Source organism: Salvelinus sp. IW2-2015, linkage group LG9, assembly GCF_002910315.2.
Source record: "Salvelinus sp. IW2-2015 linkage group LG9, ASM291031v2, whole genome shotgun sequence".
Classification (NCBI taxonomy): domain Eukaryota; kingdom Metazoa; phylum Chordata; class Actinopteri; order Salmoniformes; family Salmonidae; genus Salvelinus; species Salvelinus sp. IW2-2015.
In genome coordinates this window covers 15405370-15428848 of record NC_036849.1, presented here as the reverse complement: position 1 = coordinate 15428848, position 23479 = coordinate 15405370, and the positions used below count along the sequence as shown (strand labels likewise).

General features: G+C 40.8%; 1 long non-coding RNA gene across 1 annotated transcript; it reads left to right on the top strand.

Moving 5' to 3' along the window:
* Positions 1 to 10242: 10242 nt before the first annotated feature.
* Positions 10243 to 11016, top strand: LOC139028233 (uncharacterized). Its single transcript, XR_011480416.1, has 3 exons — positions 10243 to 10330; positions 10432 to 10515; positions 10742 to 11016. It is a non-coding gene; the product is annotated as an uncharacterized lncRNA (long non-coding RNA).
* Positions 11017 to 23479: the final 12463 nt, after the last annotated feature.

The following is a 23479-nucleotide window of genomic DNA, read 5'->3' as shown; positions in this document are numbered from 1 at the left end:
AAGAGGTAAAATATATAGTGAAAACAATAGTGGTCCTAAAACGGAAACTTGAGGAACACCGAAATGTACAGTTGATTTGTCAGAGGACAAACCATTCACAGAGACAAACTGATATCTTTCCGACAGATAAGATCTAAACCAGGCCAGAACTTGTCCGTGTAGACCAATTTGGGTTTCCAATCTCTACAAAAGAATGTGGTGATCAATGGTATCAAAGGCAGCACTAAGGTCTAGGAGCACGAGGACAGATGCAGAGCCTCGGTCTGACGCCATTAAAAGGTCATTTACCACCTTCACAGTCTCAGTACTATGATGGGGTCTAAAACCAGACTGAAGCATTTCGAATACATTGTTTGTCTTCAGGAAGGCAGTGAGTAGCTGTGCAACAGCTTTTTCAAAAAAAAATTGAGAGGAATGGAAGATTCGATATAGGCCGATAGTTTTTTATATTTTCTGGACCAAGGTTTGGCTTTTTCAAGAGAGGCTTTATTACTGCCACTTTTAGTGAGTTTGGTACACATCCGGTGGATAGAGAGCCTTTTATTATGTTCAACATAGGAGGGCCAAGCACAGGAAGCAGCTCTTTCAGTAGTTTAGTTGGAATAGGGTCCAGTATGCAGCTTGAAGGTTTAGAGGCCATGATTATTTTCATCATTGTGTCAAGAGATATAGTACTAAAACACTTAAGTGTCTCTCTTGATCCTAGGTCCTGGCAGAGTTGTGCAGACTCAGGACAGCTGAGCTTTGGAGGAATACGCAGATTTAAAGAGGAGTCCGTAATTTGCTTTCTAATGATCATGATCTTTTCCTCAAAGAAGATCATGAATTTATTACTGCTGAAGTGAAAGCCATCCTCACTTGGGGAATGCTGCTTTTTAGTTAGCTTTGCGACAGACAAGGAGGTGACTGAAAATGTTGTGTTAAATGCAAGAAACCACTTTACAAAATAAAATGTATTATTATTTATTATTTATTATTTATTTATTATTATTATTATTATTATTATTATTTACAGAAAATCAGACAAATTATGCTACGCTCTGCCTATTGGCTACTTAGCTTATTCAAGACCATCTCAAAATACAACACTTCCCCTTTAAGACATAAAAATGCTCTTTACCTGACTAGCTTCTCAAAGATGGCTAGAAATGCACACATTTTGTGCTCTTGTTGGAAGAAACCACTCCCCATTGTTGCTATAACTGGGCTAATAACTCACTAACTAGCAAAGAATATGAACAATTGTGCACACGTGGCTACATGCAGCTCTCACTTTGATCTCAAAACAAGCACATCTACTCATGACCACTCATACTGTAGCCTAAACACAGTTCAGTTCAGTATATTTGCATATAGGCCTGCTGCAGGCACACCGGTTTGTGTAGAGTATGGGCCTGAGTGTGTCTGTCAATGGAATAGAATCCTACTCCAATGCACTCTGCCTTCGTTTTGCTTAATAAATGTTGCATAGTTTGTTTTGTTTCGGTATATTACATTGAAAGTGGCTAGTATTGCATTGATTCGATCACAATTCCCACAGTAGTGAGAAATGTTCATAGTGTTAACTAAAGGGGAAAACTGTTGAAAGTTCAGTGAAGTTCAATCTCATCCTTCTCTGCACGGGCTCATATTTCTGTGCATGTAGAGGGGACATTTTTAATGACTATATGCCGTGGCAGAGCCATGTTGAAATTCCCCTTTAACTTAGTCCAGATGAGTCCCTGGGATGTCCTCTTATCCACCACAGGATTGTCGTGTCTTTGGCATCATTAAAAGTGAAGACTGTTATTTTATCAAATCAATTCTCTGTAATTATTATTACATGATTAAACTAATCATGTAAATGTAATTAACTAGGAAGTCGGGACACCAAGGAAAATCTTCAGATTACAAAGTTATAATTTTCCTAATATAACTCTTCAGATATTTTAATATCTGATCAATTAGTCTTCTTATTAATTAATTATTATTTAGCTCACGTCAGTCTCATTCCAAACGTCGTAAATTATTGGTTATCTGCACGAACCCAACCTTTCCTATGAATCATCCATACACCAATTGGCTTAATCATTTATTTACTAACTAACTAAATAATCACAGAAATACATAAACAAACAAACAGTAGATATGGTTACAAGGAAATGATAGGGGAGGTTCCCTAGTGGGCTAAGCCGATATGACGGATTGGTGGACAAAGGGAAGTGGGTGTGGACTGAGAACATGCGGGAAAGACAAAAGGGATCACTACACAGTTGATAATTGTATTAATTGAGATGGTAATCCTTTGCACATGAACGCTCACTCATTCAGGAATAATTGCAATCAATATATATTTACGCCCAGTGTGTAGTCATGATCTCTGTTGGAATCGTCAGTCCGTCTGTTGGAGAGTTCCTCTGAGTCTCTTTCTCTCTGCTTCCCTGAAGTCTTTCGTGGTTAGAATAGATACTTCAGAGTACCATTCAGAAATGTTCACATAGAATAGATGTTTCGGAGGTTGTCGGTAATCGCATTCCCAGGTTTACATCATTTCTAGCTGCAGACTAGTAATTAGTATCTAAGGTTTGCTCTTATTCTGTAGGGATCGATAGTCTCAGTTGAAAAATTTCCAGCCGTGTAGCCAATGCTCCACGTGGTATGGTTAGGAAATCAATAACTATTTGCAATCACAGCTCACGCTGTGGGTTTGCTTAGTCTAAACTCAAACCTGTGCCCCCTCAGTGTCCACTTAGGTACGTGTGGTCTGAAGAGGATTTTCTCAGGAGGAGTTTTTATTCGTAACAATAGAAAAGGTGGTTCTATGATGTCAGATCATGTCTGTGGTCACGGGGGCGGACCAATGACTTAGTTAAACTTTAAAGGGAATACAGTTCTCTCACATTAAGGCTTCACATTACATAATTTCACAAATAGTTTCATCTTTACTCATTCATTTTATACCTGAATTAGATGCAAACCTCATAATTGAGAAATGTACACATTCAGAGATATAAACTCCGCAAAAAAAGAAACGCCCCTTTTTCAGGACCCTGTCTTTCAAAGATAATTTGTAAAAATCCAAATAACTTCACAGATCTTCATTGTAAAGGGTTTACTGTTTCCCATGCTTGTTCAATGAACCACAAACAATTAATGAACATGCATCTGTCGAACGGTCGTTAAGACACTAACAGCTTACAGGCGGTAGGCAATTAAGGTCACAGTTATGAAAACTTAGGACACTAAAGAGGCCTTTCTACTGACTCTGAAAACACCAAAAGAAAGATGCCCAGGGTCCCTGCTCATCTGCGTGAACGTGCCTTAGCCATGCTGCAAGGAGGCATGAGGACTGCAGATGTGGCCAGGGCAATAAATTGCAATGTCCGTACTGTGAGACGCCTAAGACAGCGCTACAGGGAGACAGGATGGACAGCTGATTGTCCTTGCAGTGGCAGACCACGTGTAACAACACCTGCACAGGATCGGTATATCCGAACATCACATCTGCGGGACAGGTACAGGATGGCAGCAACAACTGCTCGAGTTACACCATGAACGCACAATCCCTCCATCAGTGCTCAGACTGTCTGCAATAGGCTGAGAAAGGCTGGACTGAGGGCGGTGTGTCACAGCATCATTGGACTGAGCTTGTTGTCATTGCAGGCAATCTCAACGCTGTGCATTACAGGGAAGACATCCTCCTCCCTCTGTGGTACCCTTCTTGCAGGCTCATCCTGACATGACCCTCCAGCATGACATTGCCACCAGCCATACTGCTCGTTCGGTGCGTGATTTCCTGCAAGACAGGAATGTCAGTGTTCTGCCATGGCCAGTGAAGAGCCCGGATCTCAATCCCATTGAGCACGTCCGGGACTTGTTGGATCGGAGAGTGAGGGCTAGGGCCAGGGCCATTCCCCCCAGAAATGTCCGGAGTACTTAGTGCAGCTGGTGGCCGCACCATATACTGACTGTTACTTCTGATTTTGACCCCCCCCCCTTTGTTCAGGGACACATTATTCAATTTCTGTTAGTCACATGTCTGTGGAACTTGTTCAGTTTATGTCTCAGTTGTTGAATCTTATGTTCAAACAAATATTTACACATGTTAAGTTTGCTGAAAATTAACGCAGTTGACTGTGAGAGGACATTTCTTTTTTTGCTTTTTAAACAAGTCTAAATCAATTTTGGGCACAGTTGACCAACTCACCCCCTCAGGCACTGATTCTTCTGCCATCTTCTTCATTGTCTTCTTCAGATAGCTTTACAGTTCAAAGTGGATGGCCCATGATAATGTCCCAATTTCAATGTGTCACCTGAGCCGCCACCAGCTTTACCACCCATTATGTCTTGTCCATTCATTTACATTTACATTTACATTTAAGTCATTTAGCAGACGCTCTTATCCAGAGCGACTTACAAATTGGTGCATTCACCTTATGACATCCAGTGGAACAGCCACTTTACAATAGTGGCATCTAAATCTTTTAAGGGGGGGGGGGGGGTCAGAAGGATTACTTTATCCTATCCTAGGTATTCCTTAAAGAGGTGGGGTTTCAGGTGTCTCCGGAAGGTGGTGATTGACTCCGCTGTCCTGGCGTCGTGAGGGAGTTTGGATGAACGCAGTGCCCTAGTTTGGGTGTAGGGCCTGATCAGAGCCTGAAGGTACTGAGGTGCCGTTCCCCTCACAGCTCCGTAGGCAAGCACCATGGTCTTGTAGCGGATGCGCAGCTTCAACTGGAACGCCAGTGGAGGGAGCGGAGGAAAGCGGGGTGACGTGAGAGAACTTGGGAAGGTTGAACACCAGACGGGCTGCGGCGTTCTGGATGAGTTGTAGGGGTTTAATGGCACAGGCAGGGAGCCCAGCCAACAGCGAGTTGCAGTAATCCAGACGGGAGATGACAAGTGCCTGGATTAGGACTGCGCCGCTTCCTGTGTGAGGCAGGTCGTACTCTGCGGATGTTGTAGAGCATGAACCTACAGAACGGCCACCGCCAGTATGTAGTGAGAACGACAGGTGTGTTGTCCAGGATCACGCCAAGGTTCTTAGCGCTCTGGGAGGAGGACACAATGGAGTTGTCAACCGTGATGGCGAGAGATCATGGAACGGGCCAGTCCTTCCCCGGGAGGAAGAGCAGCTCCGTCTTGCCGAGGTTCAGCTTGAGGTGGTGATCGTCATCCACACTGATATGTCTGCCAGACATGCAGAGATGCAGATTCGCCACCTGGTCATCGGAAGGGGGAAAGGAGAAGATTAATTGTGTGTTCGTCTGCATAGCAATATAGGAGAGACCATGTGTAGGTTATGACAGAGCCAAGTGACTTGGTGTATAAGCGAGAACAGGAGAGGGCCCAGAACAGAGCCCTGGGGGACACCAGTGGTGAGAACGCGTGGTGAGGAGACAGATTCTCGCCACGCCACCTGGTAGGAGCGACCCTGTCAGGTAGGACGCATCCAAGCGTGGGCCCGCCGGAGAATGCCCAACTCGGAGAGGGTGGAGAGGAGGATCTGATGGTTCACAGTATCGAAGGCAAGCCGATAGGTCTAGAAGGATGAGAGCAGAGGGAGAGGAGTTAGCTTTAGCAGTGCGGAGCCGCCTCCGTGATACAGAGAAGAGCAGTCTCAGTTGAATGACTAGTCTTGAAACCTGACTGATTTGGATCAAGAAGGTCATTCTGAGAGAGAATAGCAGGAGAGCTGGCCAAGGACGGCACGTTCAAGAGAGTTTTGGAGAAAAAGAAAGAAGGGATACTGGTCTGTAGTTGTTGACATCGGAGGACTCGAGTGTAGGTTTCTTCAGAAGGGGTGCAACTCTCGCTCTCTTGAAGACGGAAGGGACGTAGCCAGCGGTCAGGGATGAGTTGATGAGCGAGGTGAGGTAAGGGAAAGGTCTCCGGAAATAGTCTGGAGAAGAGAGGAGGGGATGTAGGGTCAAGCGGGCAGGTTGTTGGGCGGCCCGGCCGTCACAAGACGCGAGATTTCATCTGGAGAGAGAGGGGAAAAGGAGTTAGAGCACAGGGTAGGGCAGTGTGAGCAGAACCAGCGGTGTCGTTTGACTTAGCAAACGAGGATCGGATTGTCGTCGACCTTCTTTTCAAAATGGTTGACGAAGTCATCTGCAGAGAGGGAGGAGGGGGGGGAGGGGGAGGAGGATTCAGGAGGGAGGAGAAGGTGGCAAAGAGCTTCCTAGGGTTAGAGGCAGATGCTTGGAATTTAGAGTGGTAGAAAGTGGCTTTGCAGCAGAGACAGAGGAGGAAAAAATGTAGAGAGGAGGGAGTGAAAGGATGCCAGGTCCGCAGGGAGGCGAGTTTTCCTCCATTTCCGCTCGGCTGCCCGGAGCCCTGTTCTGAGGGCTCCGGGCAGCCGGAGCCCTCAACCATTATACCAGAAACGTAAGAGAAGTTACGGTATGTAGATTTCTCCCCATGCTCACACCACATGGACTCCTGTCACATTCCTGAGAGAAAAGACATGAGAGAAAAAACAGCTTAGATTGGATGCTGTACACCGGTTGCTGGCTCAGACCTAGGTCTCTCGGTAGAAGTGGTGTGGACAGGGCCGTATTGAACGCCTTCGTTTCGCTTTTCTTCAGCCAGTTAGAGGGGGTTTTGAGGTACACACACTGTTTGGTCCAATTATCTCTTCCATGCATTAAGAGACCGACTGACATCACCTTTCATTATAACCTAAAGAGAGGACATATCAGAACAACAGTTAAGTTCAGTTCATTTTTGATTCAGGAAATCCAGACAAGCATTGACTATATGATAAATTATTACTTTTCCCAATTATTCTTAATACCAATGTCAAAGAGAATAACAACACATTTCATTGAATTTTTTTCTTCTCAAATTGGCTTACACTCCCCATCACACTTTCATCTTCATCACAGAGCCACAGGATCAGGAAGTTAGACCTATAACCCATCAGGAGAAATCACAACAATCCAGCAGACCTAATCTGGTGAGATTTGTATCAAAACAGAACAGAACAAACAACACAACAATACACCCCTACATATCACTCACGGTGTGTAAACTTCAATCCAAAACCACAGAGGACTGTTACCTCCACCCATTTTGACACGACTCCCAATGTGAGTAATATGTAAAAAAAATTATAAAAAAATAAAAAAAACACTATTACTGGTCAAAAACAAAAAATTATTTCAAATAACAACATTTAATTAGAATCACTACCCTTAATAACTCCATAAAGAAAAATAATTGTACCCATATGGTCATAGTAAAATAGACTTAAGACAGCCTACCCTTAGTCAAAGGCAACGCCCTCTCCTTCTTCCCGTTGGTCCAAATCACAAATATGGCTAAGAACTATAAACTTCATCATAATTATCAATATTACAAATTACATTCAAATCAGTATTACAAATTACCTTAAATTCATTATCCAAATGGCTTTCCAATGAGGTTGATCAAACCACACTGGAAAGTCAGGACAGAGGTCATAGGTCATGCAAACCTTTCAAAGAAGTGTGTATTGCTATATTAGACTAATTAATGAAAAACGGTCAAACATTTCATACATTTCGTATCCCAGGTTTCCAGTAAGTTTCCAGTACATGTCTTATTAAAAGAATTCACGTGTTCAATTAAAACTCAGAAAAGAAAAACTTCAGAAATTTCCATGTGTGTGTGCCCCTTTTAAGATACCTTGGCACGAAGACAAATGGAAAACTCACTAAACCCAAATGAAATAGAACACCAACAAATAGTCAAAACAAGTGTGTTGTATGTGGGTATTTGCAAACCTTAAGGTAAAAACAAACAAAAATGGCCAGGCCTTATTTAATTTGGTAGTTTACGGCCTTATCTCACTCACTGCTCCCCCAAGCCCATAGCTTCCGGAAACATTACAAAGAGAGAAAATGACTACCCCCATTATCCTGGAATTTTTTAAAAACATTTCATTAGCATTCACTATACTAATATCATAATCAGTAACCCAAAGGTTTATGATAATGATAAGTCATTTGTACTCCCTCAAATCATGAATCGTTTGTTTTAATGTACCCCAACTTTTATGTGCGCTTAATTTAGCATGTGCTACCCTTAGACACAGCAAAGTATATCTCGCCACCGAGTCTAACAATTCACTTCCATATTATATTATTTGACTAGTCTCTCTTTTCCATAACCATATAACGTTATCCTGGTATCGTTACTAAATGTTATTCTTTTTTACTGTCGCAAATGTAGTCAATTTCTCAGTGTAAGGAATCAGTGATATTTGATCCCAGGCATCTATTAAAAAGTTGTTTGACGTGGTCTCCTACGTCTCCTTAACATACATACTGCTTGACTAGTTGGGCCCAAGCGTACTGTACAACATTAAAACCCATTCAGTCTGTCTACAAACAGGCTCTCAAAGTGCTTGATAGAAAGTCCAATAGCCATCAGCACTGTTACATTCTCAGCATGAGCTCCTGAGTTGGAAAAATCTTGTGCAGTACACCGATGCATGTCTTGTATTCAAGATCCTAAATGGCCTGGCTCCCCCTCCACTCAGTACTTTTGTTAAACAGAAAACCCAAACCTATAGCAGCAGATCCACAAGGTATGCCATGAGAGGTGACTGTATAGTTCCCTTAAGGAAAAGCACCTTTTAGTCAATCTGCTTTCTCTGTGAGAGCTTCCAATGTCTGGAACACCCTGCCATCAGACACACACAACTGTACCACATATCACACCTTCACAAAAACCATGAAGACCTGGCTAAAGGCCAATCAGACTTGTGAACATAATCCCTAGCTGTGTATTGTCACTTTCCATGTTGCCTGTAGCTTGTGAGGTGTTGAAACACTTTGTTGCTTTTATGTATTTTGTTTTGTTGCTTTTTGTGCTATTGCTCTGTGATTGTCTGTATTGTTACTGTAAATGTTTTTAATAAGGGACTGCGGTTGAAAATTAGCCGGCTGGCTAAAACCGGCACTTTTACTGAAACGTTGATTAATGTCCACTGTCCCTGTAAAAATGTCAATCTCAAACTCAAACTGCAAACCACTTTAATGACCAGACACTGTTCCACGTAATGGAAACAGATTATAATGTTAGAATACATTAACTTCCTGCTCAAATTAACTGGTGTTACCTAAACTATAAAACCCAGCAACAGTAATCAGAAATGATCAAAGAACGTTTCCGATTCAACTATTCAGACCTCTACTGCAAATGTCCCACAGAATCCCTTACAGCCCGATATAGCTTAGAGAGCATGACTCATTTTCACCAGCGGTCTAAAACATGGAAACACTTGTATTCTTACCAGTAGGAAAATATATACTGTATATACCCATTCTGAACAACGTTCAGCGCTTACCTCTATCTTAAGGTTAAAAACAAACTTGACAACTTTCTCTTCTCTTTCGGCTTCACACTTATGAAATGTCCAAGACTTTAAAAGTAACATGTAATGCGCCAAATGCATAGGCGGAAATCCCAGGGGGGACGGGGGGGACACGACCCCCCCATCCTGGGGAAAATATGATTTGTCCCCCCCAATATATCACTGTAAACATAACTATGTAATTTCAATAATATTAATAATACGCAATGAAAGCACTTGTGCTGATTATAGACACTTAATAGTGCGTTTTTAAGTTTCATAAGATTGCGACCCCCCCGCCCTTTGCCCCACAATGGTTGATCCACTGCCAGTTCTTAAGCTTGCAAGGAATAGAGGGCTCGTATCTACTGTCCGAAAGGCACTCCGTAACTGACGTGAGGTAATCCAGTCAATCGCGCGCCTTAGCAATGTATATATTTTAAATGTTGCAGGTTCACACACTAGCTGAATTTGCAGAGCTAGCGCGCAAACTAAAGCAAACATTAACTATCAAGCTAGCTAGTACCTATCCATTTATGTGGCGTCGTCAAAGATGGATAATTTGCTATCGTCAATTAATTCACAGATTAGCATGCAGCTGTAGTGCTTCAAAGTCCCTGTGATAAGGTTAGCGATAATACTGAAGTCCAAACTGAACAGAACTCACTCTCTCATACCATTGTCTTAAAATATATTTAATGGTCTCGTTGCAAAAGCTAATTGTCGCTAGTGAATTTTTTATTTTTTTCACCTTTAACCAGGTAGCAAAGATTATAGCAACACCACAGAAACGGAATTGGTGCTCGCTAGCTTTGCAAATTCAGCTATTGTTGGAAGCCTGCCATACTGAAACAAACTATGTTAAAATTTTCAAAACGTTGCAGCAATGTGTTTGTGTAAATGTGTGTGTGCAGCTAGATCCGGTCAGCCAGCCAGCCAGGTAGAAAAATGTCAGAAAAAAGTAAAAAGACGGACATCAGAGTATTTTTCAGTACACCAAAACGCAAAGTAAGAACTCTAGTAGCCTAATATCTCAAAGACCAGTTGATAAAATGTTCAAAAGAAAGAAGTGAAATGCTAATGGAAATATTTCACAATGATGTCATTAGGCAGAGCAGGCAACAGATGGCACACAGACAGCAGAGCTGGGGACAGATATGCAGGGACAGACTGGCAGAGACAGGGAGTCTCAGGTAAGTTTGTTGAGTCTTTGTTTGGCAACATTATGAAAGGTTCTCAATATTTTTGATTTGTAAAATAGGGACATAATTGTAAAATGCCATGAATACCCCCACTCTCAATTTAAACTGGTGACTGAACCAAGATTTGTTTAAGGCAATGGTATTGCTGTTGTGATTAATTGTGTAGTTTTGGGTACCGGTAGTTAGGAGTACAGCAAACACCTTATTTCTTTTCTAGGAGACAGACTGAGTCAGTGAGGGTGGTGAAAGGGAAAGAGCCAAGGAGAGAGACTTCAGAGGACAGTGTCTCAGCCACGGCAGGACCAGGTGTCACCCTTGTTGCCAGCAGCACCAGTATAGGGGACAGTGGCACAGCATCGTCCAGTTACCTCAGTGATGACACAAAACCATATCAGCCACACCCACAATTTATAGAACCGCAAACTCTTGCAAACGTTTCAAGAGAGAGGAACACTGCACTGATAAGGAACATTGCTATAACTATTATTATTAKTAGTATTATAATGATTTAAACAAGTTAGGACAAGCCTTCAGTTAACTACTGTACATAACAATTATCCAGTAGTAGTGATTATGGTCCCTCAATATACATTTAACATATTACAACATAGTCTGTGTTACAGCACTACTTTTGGTGTCCCCCTCAGGAATTGCTCCTGAGAAAATTTCATGTAATTGTACCCTCCAAGGTTGATATCAGATTTTCGCCCCTTGTCAAATGTACAAACTACATCAGTCAATTCATAAGGAAAAAACACATTTTGGAATACCAGAGCCTTTTCCTGCCTACAACTTCAGTTCATTGCAGTTGTATCCTGCAATAAGTTATACCCATGTTTAGATATCTAGATATATTAGAAATATTATTATATTTAGATATATTATTAGAATTCATTAGATGTAGGTAACTGTCCCTTATTGGATTCAGTTATTTAAATACGACTCGATTCTCAATATGTTATTCCAATAGACCATTTAGGCAACAGACAACGTATTACATCGAAATCGCCTCACTATTTATATTGAATAAATTAGCCTTTCAATTTGAACTAAGCAAGCTGCTAAAACGTTCAGTTTATATCTTAAACAATCACTGTGGGCAGAATCTGTCCAGGTAAAACATACCAATACTTACAATCAGAAACCCATATTTTAGTCAATATCATAGACCCAATGCTATTGAAAATACGAAGAAATCCCGCAATTAACCTAATTATGATGGTTTGTAGTCAACATCTTGTCACGCATGCTCCCGCTTGAGGGCGCCAGGCTGCCCAGCACTTCGCACTCCTGCCACCATCATTACCCACTAGAAGAAAAAGAAACGCACACCTATTTAGGCGAGGTGCTGGCTAGCGGAGTAGAAAACTTGAAAATAAAGGAGAGCCGCACAGTCTAGGAGCTCAGATGCAAAAAATATTTAATTTACCAACGTTTCGACAGGCAAGCTGTCTTCATCAGGGTACAATCACAGACACTGCGGGATGACTCGTTTATATAGTGTCAAGACACACAGGTGTCTATAATCATGGCCAAGAGTGGCCTAATATCATTGGTTAATTTCTCAAATATTAAAATGGCATAGAAAGAGCAGCATACAATAAATACAAATTGAAGTGCATGCATATCGATAAATATAAGGCAATTGAATAGGCAGGCCCTGAAACAGAGCCTCTTTTTAGATTTTTCACTTCCTGCATGGAAGTTTGCTGCAAAATGAGTTCTGTTTTACTCACAGACATAATTCAAACAGTTTTAGAAACGTCTGAGTGTTTTCTATCCAATAGTAATAATAATATGCATATTGTATGATCTAGAAAAGAGTACGAGGCCGTTTCATTTGGGCACGATTTTTTCCAAAGTGAAAACAGCGCCCCCTATTGACAAGAAGTTAACATGCCGGTGGAGCTGATTTCATGTTAAAGGGACAGTTATAATTACTAGGTTTTGTTTGTAGTAAACGTTTGGGTTAGAGGGGATTTCCATGTTTAAATATCTTAAAGGGACACACTCACATATGGAATATTAGAAGTTTTGTTTCGCGCGCCTTGGTGTGGATAATTCTCTACCAAGGCGCGCGAAGCACCTCGATATTGTCTTCTGATAAGCGTTCGGTTTACACGGCGAATATCTCCGGCTCTGATTTTATTTGATACATGTGATAATAACATCGTAAAGTAGGTTTTTTCAACCGAGTTTTATCAGATTATTCAACGTTTATTGGGACTTTTGGAGTTTTCCGTTCTTTGGGTCGAGAGAAAATGAGAACGTTATCAACATTGGCTAGCATTGTGGCGCGAATTCGACAGAAGAAAAGGACATTCTAAAACCAAACAACGATTTATTCTGGACCAAGGACTCCTTGTACAAGATTCTGATGGAAGCTCAGCAAAAGTAAGAACAATTTATGATGTTATTTCGTATTTCTGTGGAAAATGAATGTTGATTCCTATTCTCTGCCGTTTTGGCGAGCGCTGTCTCGCAATAACGCAAGCTGTTTGTTATGGTAAAGTTATTTTTTTAAATCTAACATGGCGGTTGCATTAAGAACCAGTGTATCTTTCATTTGCCATACAACAAGTATTTTTATGTAAAGTTTATGATGAGTYCTTTGGTCAGATTAGGTGAGTGTCCAAAATATCTCTGGAGATTCTGGTGAATCGATGCTACGTATTCACAATGTATAATCAGGATTTGTAGCTCTAAATATGCACATTTTCGAACAAAACATAAGTGTATTGTATAACCTGATGTTATAAGACTGTCATCTGATGAAGTTGTTCAAGGTTAGTGATTAATTTTATCTCTATTCTGTCGGTTTTGTGCAAGCTATTTTGGCGGGGAGTAAATTGCGTTGTGTGTTTGGCTACTGTAGTGAGCTAATAGAAATATATATTGTGTTTTCGCTGTAAAACACTTAAAAAATTGGCTGGATTCACAAGATGTTTATCTTTCATTTGCTGTACACCATGTATTTTTCATAAATGTTTTATGATGAGTATTTATGTATTTCACGTTGCTCTCTGTAATTATTCTGGCTGCTTCGGTGCTATTTCTGCAATGTAAAACTATGATTTATACCTCAAATATGCAAATTTTTCGAACAAAACATAAATGTATTGTATAACATGTTATAAGACTGTCATCTGATGAAGTTGTTTCTTGGTTAGTGACTAATTATATCTCTATTTGGTCGGTTTTGTGATAGCTACCTATGCGGTAGAAACATGGTTAAAATATGCGGTTGAGTCTTTGGCTATTGTGGTTAGCTAATAGAAATACATATTGTGTTTTCGCTGTAAAACATTTTAAAAATCGGAAATGATGGCTGGATTCACAAGATGTTTATCTTTCATTTGCTGTATTGGACTTGTGATTTCATGAAAATTATATTATATGATATCCCTGTCCCGTTAGGCTAGGCTATGCTAGTCAGCTTTTTTGATGAGGAGGATCCCGGATCCGGGAGAGAGAAGTGGTAGAGGTTTAATATACCTTCACTTTCTGTTAAATTTCACTGGTGTTACCTAGACATTCGAACTAAAAATCAATAAAGAGCTATCATAAACTTTTACGATTAAACTATTCTGACTTTCCTCTCTTATAGCCAAATATAGCCCAGTGAGCGCCAACAATCCGTGATGGCCACCTAGCAATTTTTGTTGCTAGTTTTAGCATCTTTTTAGACTACCCTGACGATATTAGTTTTAAATTTCCTTAATGGTTATATCTAAAACCCATTCATGGTGTATTCTACTTTAGGAAACAGTTTTACGTTAGAACTCAATGATATCACAACGTTAGTTAGCAACAACAAAACCTTTAAGTCTATCGCAAGCTTTTAAAACACCATGTACCTCGCTAAATTTATATCGCATGTCAGTCAATCCATAACAATAATAACATTCCGATGGGCACAACTTTATCGTATCTCTCCGTTATTAACTGTCTTCTATGATTTAATAATTTAAATATGACTCCAGTCTCTATACATTATTCCAGCAGATCATTTAGGCAACACAACGTATCACATCGAAAGCGCCTCGCTATCATTTAGAATGGATTAGTCTTTCAATTTAACCTAAACAAGCTATTAAAACGTTCAGTTTATATCCTAGACAAACACTTACTAACCGTATCTCTCCCGGCAAAACATATCAGTGTTTGAATTACAATCAGAATGAATTTTAGTCTCTCGGTGCCAAGGCTGAGATACTAACCCGAGTCTCCCGCGTTGTAGGCAGAAAGTTTCTCCAGCATAGCCAACCCTATGCGCTCCTTTAGTTTTGCCTTTTCCATGGCATCTTTAAGTTTACCCCTTCGTAACTCTCCCTCCGTTTTCCACTCTCTTCCATCTTTTCCACCATTTATTTCAAACGATGATTTCAACGTTTTCAACACTTTTTCAATATCTTGGTGATCCATAATAGAGACTTATTTAAATAACGGGATAATGGACAAAATAGTTCAAATCAGAATAAAATCGCGTCTCTAGTTTGCGTTCAAATAGGGATATATGTTCAGAAATTAGGGCATAAATTTGTTCGCCCTCTATTAATTACACTGTCACTTTTCTATAATTTTATCTTAATACACCTTTCCCCCAGATATAATCACTCACTACTTGTATCAGAATAAATGTTTAACTGGAAGGGTATGAAAACTAACTGAAAAACAGGGTTGTTTAGCAAATACACATTTAACTTAGTCGCAGTCACACACAATGGGGTACGTATAAATTCAGGGCCAATCTCGATACAGTTATTCTCTACTTATACCGAACTACGGTTTGCAATCAACTCAGTCACAGTAACCTGCAATGGGGAAATGTATAACTAGTATACATTTAGAACAAATCTTTAATACAATCAATATTTAATCTATACCTCCCCAATACTCAATGATTTAACTTCTGGCACAGACATCTCATCTGTAGGTCCCTGACCTCATTCAAACTGATACCAGCTCCTACTGAAATATCAAGTGTACTTCTTTCATACGATTTGAGCGTCTCTAAATCTTCATTCACACCAGTAAGCTTCAACTTACACCATACAAACTCGGCATCTCACCTTAACACACTTCATTCACTGTCATATAAGTATTCACCCACACTCACCTAGGCTTCTCACCTAAATCATACACACTTGGCTTCTCTCCTAACTATTCATTTTCAATTGTTTTTTATTTAATGGGATTAGAGTCTCAATTATAATGTGAATTCTAATGTAAAATCTATATCAGCGTTATTACCACCCTTAATAGCTAAATGTTATAACTTCAAAAATACCCGCAGGTCATTCAAACTTTGCAGTAGCGCTGTGACTTAATACCCAATGAACTTTAATCAGTAAACCATTCTCAGTATAACACAGGTCCCCGCCTGTACCGTTATCCGCAGATCATTCAAACCAGTATTAGTACGCCGACTAATACCTACTGTACGCCAGTCACTCAGTAAGCCAATCTCAGTATAACACAGGTCCTCGCCTGTGGTCCTCGCCTGTGGATAACGGTCCTCGCCGTTATCCGCAGATCATTCAAACCAGTATTAGTACTCCGACTAATACCTAATGTACATCACTCATACGTTCTGACAACAGTAGTTCCAGGACTTCACTCACTCTTGTTAATAGTCCCTGACTTATTAACTACAATCAAACTTGATACCCAGTATCCAGTACATTACATTCGCTGTTACACCTACGCTTACACCTGTCTCTTATACACATCTAGATGTGTATAAGAGACAGCTTTTATACCTACGTTTACTTGGCCAATCAAAATTGCATTCACCACAACATACGCTTCTTACGGCTATTGTTATTTATATTTCAAATTTTATCAATCATATAATTTGGTCACTTACATCAAACAATTGTCTCACAAAACTAAATTTGGATAATGCCAATGTGCAGAAATGTAGTTTTTCACAATAGGTTTCTGCTTACCTTTTTAGTTGACCGGTCTGGAGTTGTGAGACACACCCGTCTGACGACAGCAATGGTCAATTGGCTGGCACGCCAATTTCCAGCGAAGTCCTTCACCAGATCACGTCGGGGTCACCATATAAGGGATTTGCGTCAATTCAAATCTGGTATCAGGACAAAATGTGATTCAGAGTCACCGAATATACTTTAAGTATTTTTATTAAACTCAAGCGATAAATGGTAAATGCAATTTTCGTATATACGGGTTCTCTGTATCACCTCGCATGGCAGAACAGAGAACTGGCAGGATGTAAGTAAACAGCTGTAATTATACTGTGACAGACGTAGTTCCAACCCGTCTGTTGGCTTATCACAGTAGAGGCTGAGCGTGGTTTAAACTYTGCTCAGCCTATCGCTGGCGCTCAGACTGGTCCCAGCCTCTTGGCGCTCCTTGGTGTCTGGCGCTGTTGCTGTGTAGATTATGCTCCCACACCCCAGAGACTGAGGTCAGACAGCTCTGTAACATTGTTTGAGCCTCTTGCACCTGCATAGAAAGCACACTGTTCTCGCTCAAGGCTAACCACAGCTTCCCAGCACACTTATCTGGGGCTAACTGTTACTTCCAGCACACACACACAGACACCCAGGCGCCCAGGCCAACAGTTGCTAATATTCAATCACGTGATGTAGTATTGGGTTATAGTGCAATAAACACAGATCCTCACATTATGGAATGTAAGCTCTGCTTACCAAAGATGGTGGAGGTGGCTGCCTACAAAAACTTTCCGTCAAACTTGAGGAAACTTGTAATGGTGCGAAAAGTAAAGTTCTAAATATATTTTATCGCCATGAATGGCGTTGTTGTGTAGGCTATGTAATGTAGCTAACAAAGTGTTGCTACTAGCCAGTTGCATTCAGTCTGTAGCATAATGCTAACATTAGCTAGCTCATCCTGTTACTAGCTAGTTAGAAGCTAACCCTGACCAACGTCTTTACACAGCTGAAGGAATTATAAGCTGTTGTGCGGGCTGCTACCGCATTGACATTTTGGTGGCTAATAGCTAGCCATCCCATAATGTAAGTTGTTGGGGATAGCTAAAAGTGAAATTAATGAACTTGTGAAGATAAAATAAATAAATCATTTTGAGACCTGGGATTTTTAGGTATGTGCATTATCTTATTTTTGCTTGCTTATTACCTAACGTTAGCTACCGTTATATCTGGTTGGATCACTGAGTTTCGAATAATAGCCAAAAATCATGTTTGGTAATACTATAGTTCTTATAACTGGGGAAAAGAAAGAACAATATTCCCCAACATACGTATGTATTTGGAAAGTGACATAATTCAAAACATGCTGTAATTTCTAAATGGTTCATTTGATATGAATAAAAACACATTATAGCTGACTGCACTTTAACCCCATTGTCATTGTATCTTTTAAAATCCAATGTGCTGGACAACAGAGCCAAAACAAAAATGTTGTCGTTGCCCAAATACAGATTGCACTTCATGTGCTGTTTTAAGTTAATTTGTATAAAACCAAACTGGTCAGGCTATATACATTTTGCCCAGATTGATGCAGTCATTTTGTATACAGAGGAAACATCCAGACAGATGACAAACTACAATATGTTCAGCTCTGCAACTACGAACCAAGGAACCACAACAGACAGTGTATCAAACTTCATCAAAGCATTCAATGTTTTTGGGGAGCATAGCCAGGCAGTTGAGTCAGCAGACCGAGACTCAGCTGAGGAAGCAGTAGAGAAGTTGAATTCCAAGACACATATTCCTTCCTGGAAAATGACAGTGGCCTAGAATATCAACTCCCTCAGCGATCAACGGTGTGCATGTCACCTGCTGAACCTCATTGCAACAATAGATTCAGCGTTGGCAGGAACAAATAGTGATAGCTACAAAAGGTTGCCCAGGTGTCTTGCCAAATGCCAAGCCATGTGGAATAAAACGGGGCGGTCAATTTTAGCTGCTGTGGTTGTAGAGAATGAGTGCAAACTGCAGTTGATCCATCCAAATCAAACACGTTGGAACTCAACTTACCTGGCTGTGGAGAGGATCACACATATCATACAAGAGAAGGGGGAGGATGCCATAATAAATATATGTGAAGAATTAAAAGTGAAAATGTAAGTAGTGTCGTGGAAAATTGCAAGATTATGGTATAATGCTTGTATTACATTATAAGGGTTGTATTCGACAGAATAGAGTATTCTGTTAACTATTGTGTGTGTGTGTTCTACTGAGGATGGGCCTCTATGAGATAACACAGACAGAGGAGATTTACGATGTCTTTGGGTGATAAAACCTAAAGAGCATTCCAGAGAACATGAGCTAATGGTTCTGTTCTATGCCGTACCAGCGAGAGGCGGTTCCCTTTTGGAGTAAGAGGGCCAGACACTGGTCTTTACAATGAAAACTGTTGACACAGCAGTAACTGTCTGCTATGTTTTATAGATATCTTTCATACAAATCATAACCTTTGTGAACTGTTCCTAAGATCTGTGGTTTGTCATGTAGGTTGAGAGAGGTGTATCTTGGCTATAAAATATCTTTGTAATTTTCTGTAGTGACTTCCAATGGTTCATTAGAAATGGTGCATCATTGAAAGTCAAAATGTTATTGCAAAGCTTATTATTATTAAAGATGTAGTTTAAGTATAACTCTGACTGGTGTGTGAAGTTTGTCTCTCTCCTCATTTGGTAATGCAGAAATATGCAACCACAGTACTGCATCAGATGACCTGGCCTCCACAATCCCCCTACCTCAACCCGGGCTCCTCAGCCAGTCCAATGTGCGGGGCAGGAAAGGACTTCGATGAGGGCCTCCATCTGTGGGAAATGGGTCAGCTGGGTGCAGACGAGCCTCTCACACCCTTCAGTGTGAGTCGGCCGCAATAAAGGGTCATCAAAGTCAGGACTGCAGTCTATTCCTTCAATCAATATTCCTCTTGCACTAAAAGAGTACTCGTTTGGATTCATGTAATCAAATAAACAGTGTTTTTTTTTAAACATTGTGTTAAACATAGGACTTTCTTGCTTGTTGGGCAGAAAGTAATATTATAATTATCCCAGGAATGGATTCATAATATTTTTAACCACTTGGTCTAAAAATTTGATTGAATAGCCATATACATTTTTTTACTGTGTTTCTCCCAACTTGTTTAGCTAAAACCAACTGGTATTTCTTAGATATAGAATACTAATACTAGCTGATCTAAAGCATACCTTCCTGTCACCTAATTAACATACCCTGTGGTCACAAAGGCCAGGGTTCAGAACCAGAGCACTCAGTACTTCTTCATATTCAGAGGAGTAGTTTTCATTGCACTCATATGGCACAGAGTGGAATAACATGGCAGTTGCTGTGCAGGGACTCTGCTGTGTATGTACTGTATGTTCAGAGACGAGCTTTTCATTCATTAGGTTTACTGTGCCTGCTGCTTCCTGTGGTGTGCCAATGTCTATTTTTCATTAATTGTACATGAGTTGGAAAATCAAGGTAATACATTTTTTTTGTTATATGCTAATATCTTTGTAGCATTGTCTTTATCAGTCAGTCAGCTAATATCAGTTTCATCATAGGCATCTTATTTTAATTAGATTAGCAGTCAAGTATGAATTGACCTGACACCCCCCCCCCCCCCCCCCCCCCCACACCACACACACACACTTTATGTAACAATGATTCAATTATGCTGGATCTTGTCTATATTGATTATTTCACCACAACAACAACAAATAATTTTGGGGCTGAACAGTTTCAAGATGACCAAAGCTGAAAGAAAAAATGTTGCAACTTCTGGTCTAACAATATGCACTTTTTAAAATATTCCCATTAGAATAACATAGTATGAGTCATAATACCCATAAAACATAGCAGTCAAACAGGGAGTTTGTTCCAATCGTTTTTCTACCATTCATTTTAGAAACTCTTAAAACAAAGGTTGAGTGTCATGTAGACTTACTCTGGAGTGACGTTTTGATAACTGTGTAAATCTCTCTAGGACAAGGTGACTTTTATCAATATATTTGCCTGTATTTACCCGCAGAAAATGAAATGCTAAATAGCTGCTAATGTGGCTATCATAAAGAACTACAAATACCATTGTTTTCTGGACGAAACTGCCGAATCGAGGCAAAGGTAAGGATCTCTGGATTTTTTTATTTATTTGTTTTATTAGGATCCCCATAAGCCGACACCAGTGGCGACAGCTAGTCTAACTGGGAACTGACACAACGAAAAAGACATTACAGACAAAATACTTTACAATTTACATACTGTACATTGAAAAACATTAACATGTAATGTGTGTGGGTGTGTGTCCATCTATCAGTTACACATACATGTCAGTACATACACACAAGAAGTAGGTCATTTGGGGGAGAGACGTTATGCCATAAGGTGTTGCTTTATTCGTTTTTTTAAACCAGGTTTTTCTGTTCACTTGCGCTATAAAAGATGGAAGGGAATTCCATGCACTCATGCCTCTGTATAATACTGTACGTTTCCGTGAATTTGTTCTGGACCTGGGGACTGTGAAAAGACCCTTGGAGGCCACTGTGTTCTTGGGGACTTTCAATGCTGCAGACATTTTTTGGTACCCTTCCCCAGATCTGTGCCTCGACGCAATCCTGTTTCGGAGCTCTACGGACAATTCCTTCAACCTCATGGCTTGGTTTTTGCTCTGACATGCACTGTCAACTATGGGACCTTATATAGACAAGTGTGTGCCTTTCCAAATCATGCCCAGTCAATTGAATTTACCACAGGTGGACTCCAATCGAGTTGTAGAAATATCTCAAGGATGATCAATGGAAACAGGATGCACCTGATCTCAATTTCGAGTCTCATAGCAAAGGGTCTGAATACTTATGTAAATAAGTTTTTTATTTTTAATACATTTGCAAAAAAATATTTAAACCTGTTTTTGCTTTGTCATTATGGGGTATTATTATGTGTAGATGAGGATTTTAAAAAATGTAATCAATTTTAGAATAAGGCTGTAACGTAACAAAATGTGGAAAAAGGGAAGTGGTCTGAAGACCTTCTGAATGCACTATATATAGTTTAATTAAATACTATAGCTACTGCATAGTGTCACTGTTGAAAATCAACCCCGATAACAAATGCTTGTATATTTTAAATTTCAGAGTTGTAATTTAAAAAAATATTTTCACTAATTGCCATTCTGTTTTTGAGGTATTATTCTTATCCGTACTATTTCTGTATTTATTATGTAACAGTTGATGTGGTGCATTTCCTGAAAAAATATAATTTAATCTCAGTGGATAAATAGAGCCAACTGTTATTGTAAATCCTCGCCTTCTATCCGTAATGTGTGTGTGCTATTTAAATAATATAATTAATGGGAAACCGAGAGGGGTGTTTACGGACATATTCAAACTCTCCCTATCCCAGTCTGCTGTCCCCACTTGCTTCAAGATGTCCACAATTGTTCCTGTACTCAAGAAAGCAAAGGTAACTGAACTAAATGACTATCGCCCTGTAACACTCACATCTGTCATCATGAAGTGCTTTGAGAGGCTAGTTAAGGATCATATCACCTCTACCTTACCTGACACTCTAGACCCACTTCAATTTGCATACCGCCCCAATAGATCCACAGACGATGCAATCGCCATCGCACTGCACACTGCGTGCTCAGCCCACTCCTGTACTCCCTGTTCACCAATGCCTGCGTGGCCACGCACGCCTCCAACTCAATCATCAAGTTTACAGATGACACAACAGTAGTAGGCCTGATTACCAACAATGACGAGACAACCTACAGGGAGGTGAGGGCCCTGGCGGAGTGGTGCCAGGAAAATAACCTCACACTCACACTCAATGTCAACAAAACAAAGGAGCTGATCGTGGACTTCAGGAAACAGCAGAGGGAAGCACGCACCTATTCACATTGTGGAGAAGGTGAAAAGCTTCAAGTTCCTCAGCGTACACATCACTGACAATCTGAAATGGTACACCCACACAGACAGTGTGGTGAGGAAGGTGCAATAGCACCTCTTCAACCACAGGAGGCTGAAGATATTTGGCTTGGCCTTTAAGACCCTCACAAACTTTTACACATGCACAATTGAGAGCATCCTGTCGGACTGTATCACCACCTTGTACGGCAACTGCACCACCCGCAACCGCAGGGCTCTCCAGAGGGTGGTGCGGTCTGCCCAACGCATCACCGGGGGCACACTGCTTGCCCTCCAGGACACCTACAGCACCCAATGTCACAGGAAGGCCAAAAAGATAATCATCAAGGACATCAACCACCCTAGCCACCCGATCAACAGCCTGTTCACCCCACGAGCATCCAGAAGGTGAGGTCAGTACAGGTGCATCAAAGCTGGGACCGAGAAACTGAAAAACAGCTTCTATCTCAAGGCCATCAGAATGTTAAATAGCCATCACTAGCAGGTTCCCACCCGGTTACTCCCGAGTGGCACAGCAGTGCATCTCAGTGCAAGAGGTGTCACTACAGTCCCTGGTTCGTATCCAGGCTGTATCACATCCGGCCGTGATTGGGAATCCCATAGGGTGGCGCACAATTGGCCCAGTGTCGTCCGGGTCGTCCAACCTGCACCTTAGAGGCTACTGCCCCTAAATAAGCTCAGCAAAAAAAGAATGTCCCTTTTTCAGGACCCTGTCTTTCAAAGATAAGACTCGTAAAAATCCAAATAACTTCACAGATCTTCATTGTAAAGGCTTTAAACACTGTTTCCCATGCTTGTTCAATGAACCATTAACAATTAATGAACATGCACCTGTGGAACGGTCGTTAAGACACTAACAGCTTACAGACAGTAGGCCACATTAAGGTCACAGTTATGAAAACTTAGGACACGAAAGAGGCCATTCTACTAACTCTGAAAAACACCAAAAGAAAGATGCCCAGGGTCCCTGCTCATCTGCGTGAACGTGCCTTAGGCATGCTGCAAGGAGGCATGAGGACAATAAATTGCAATGTCCGTACTGTGAGACACCTAAGACAG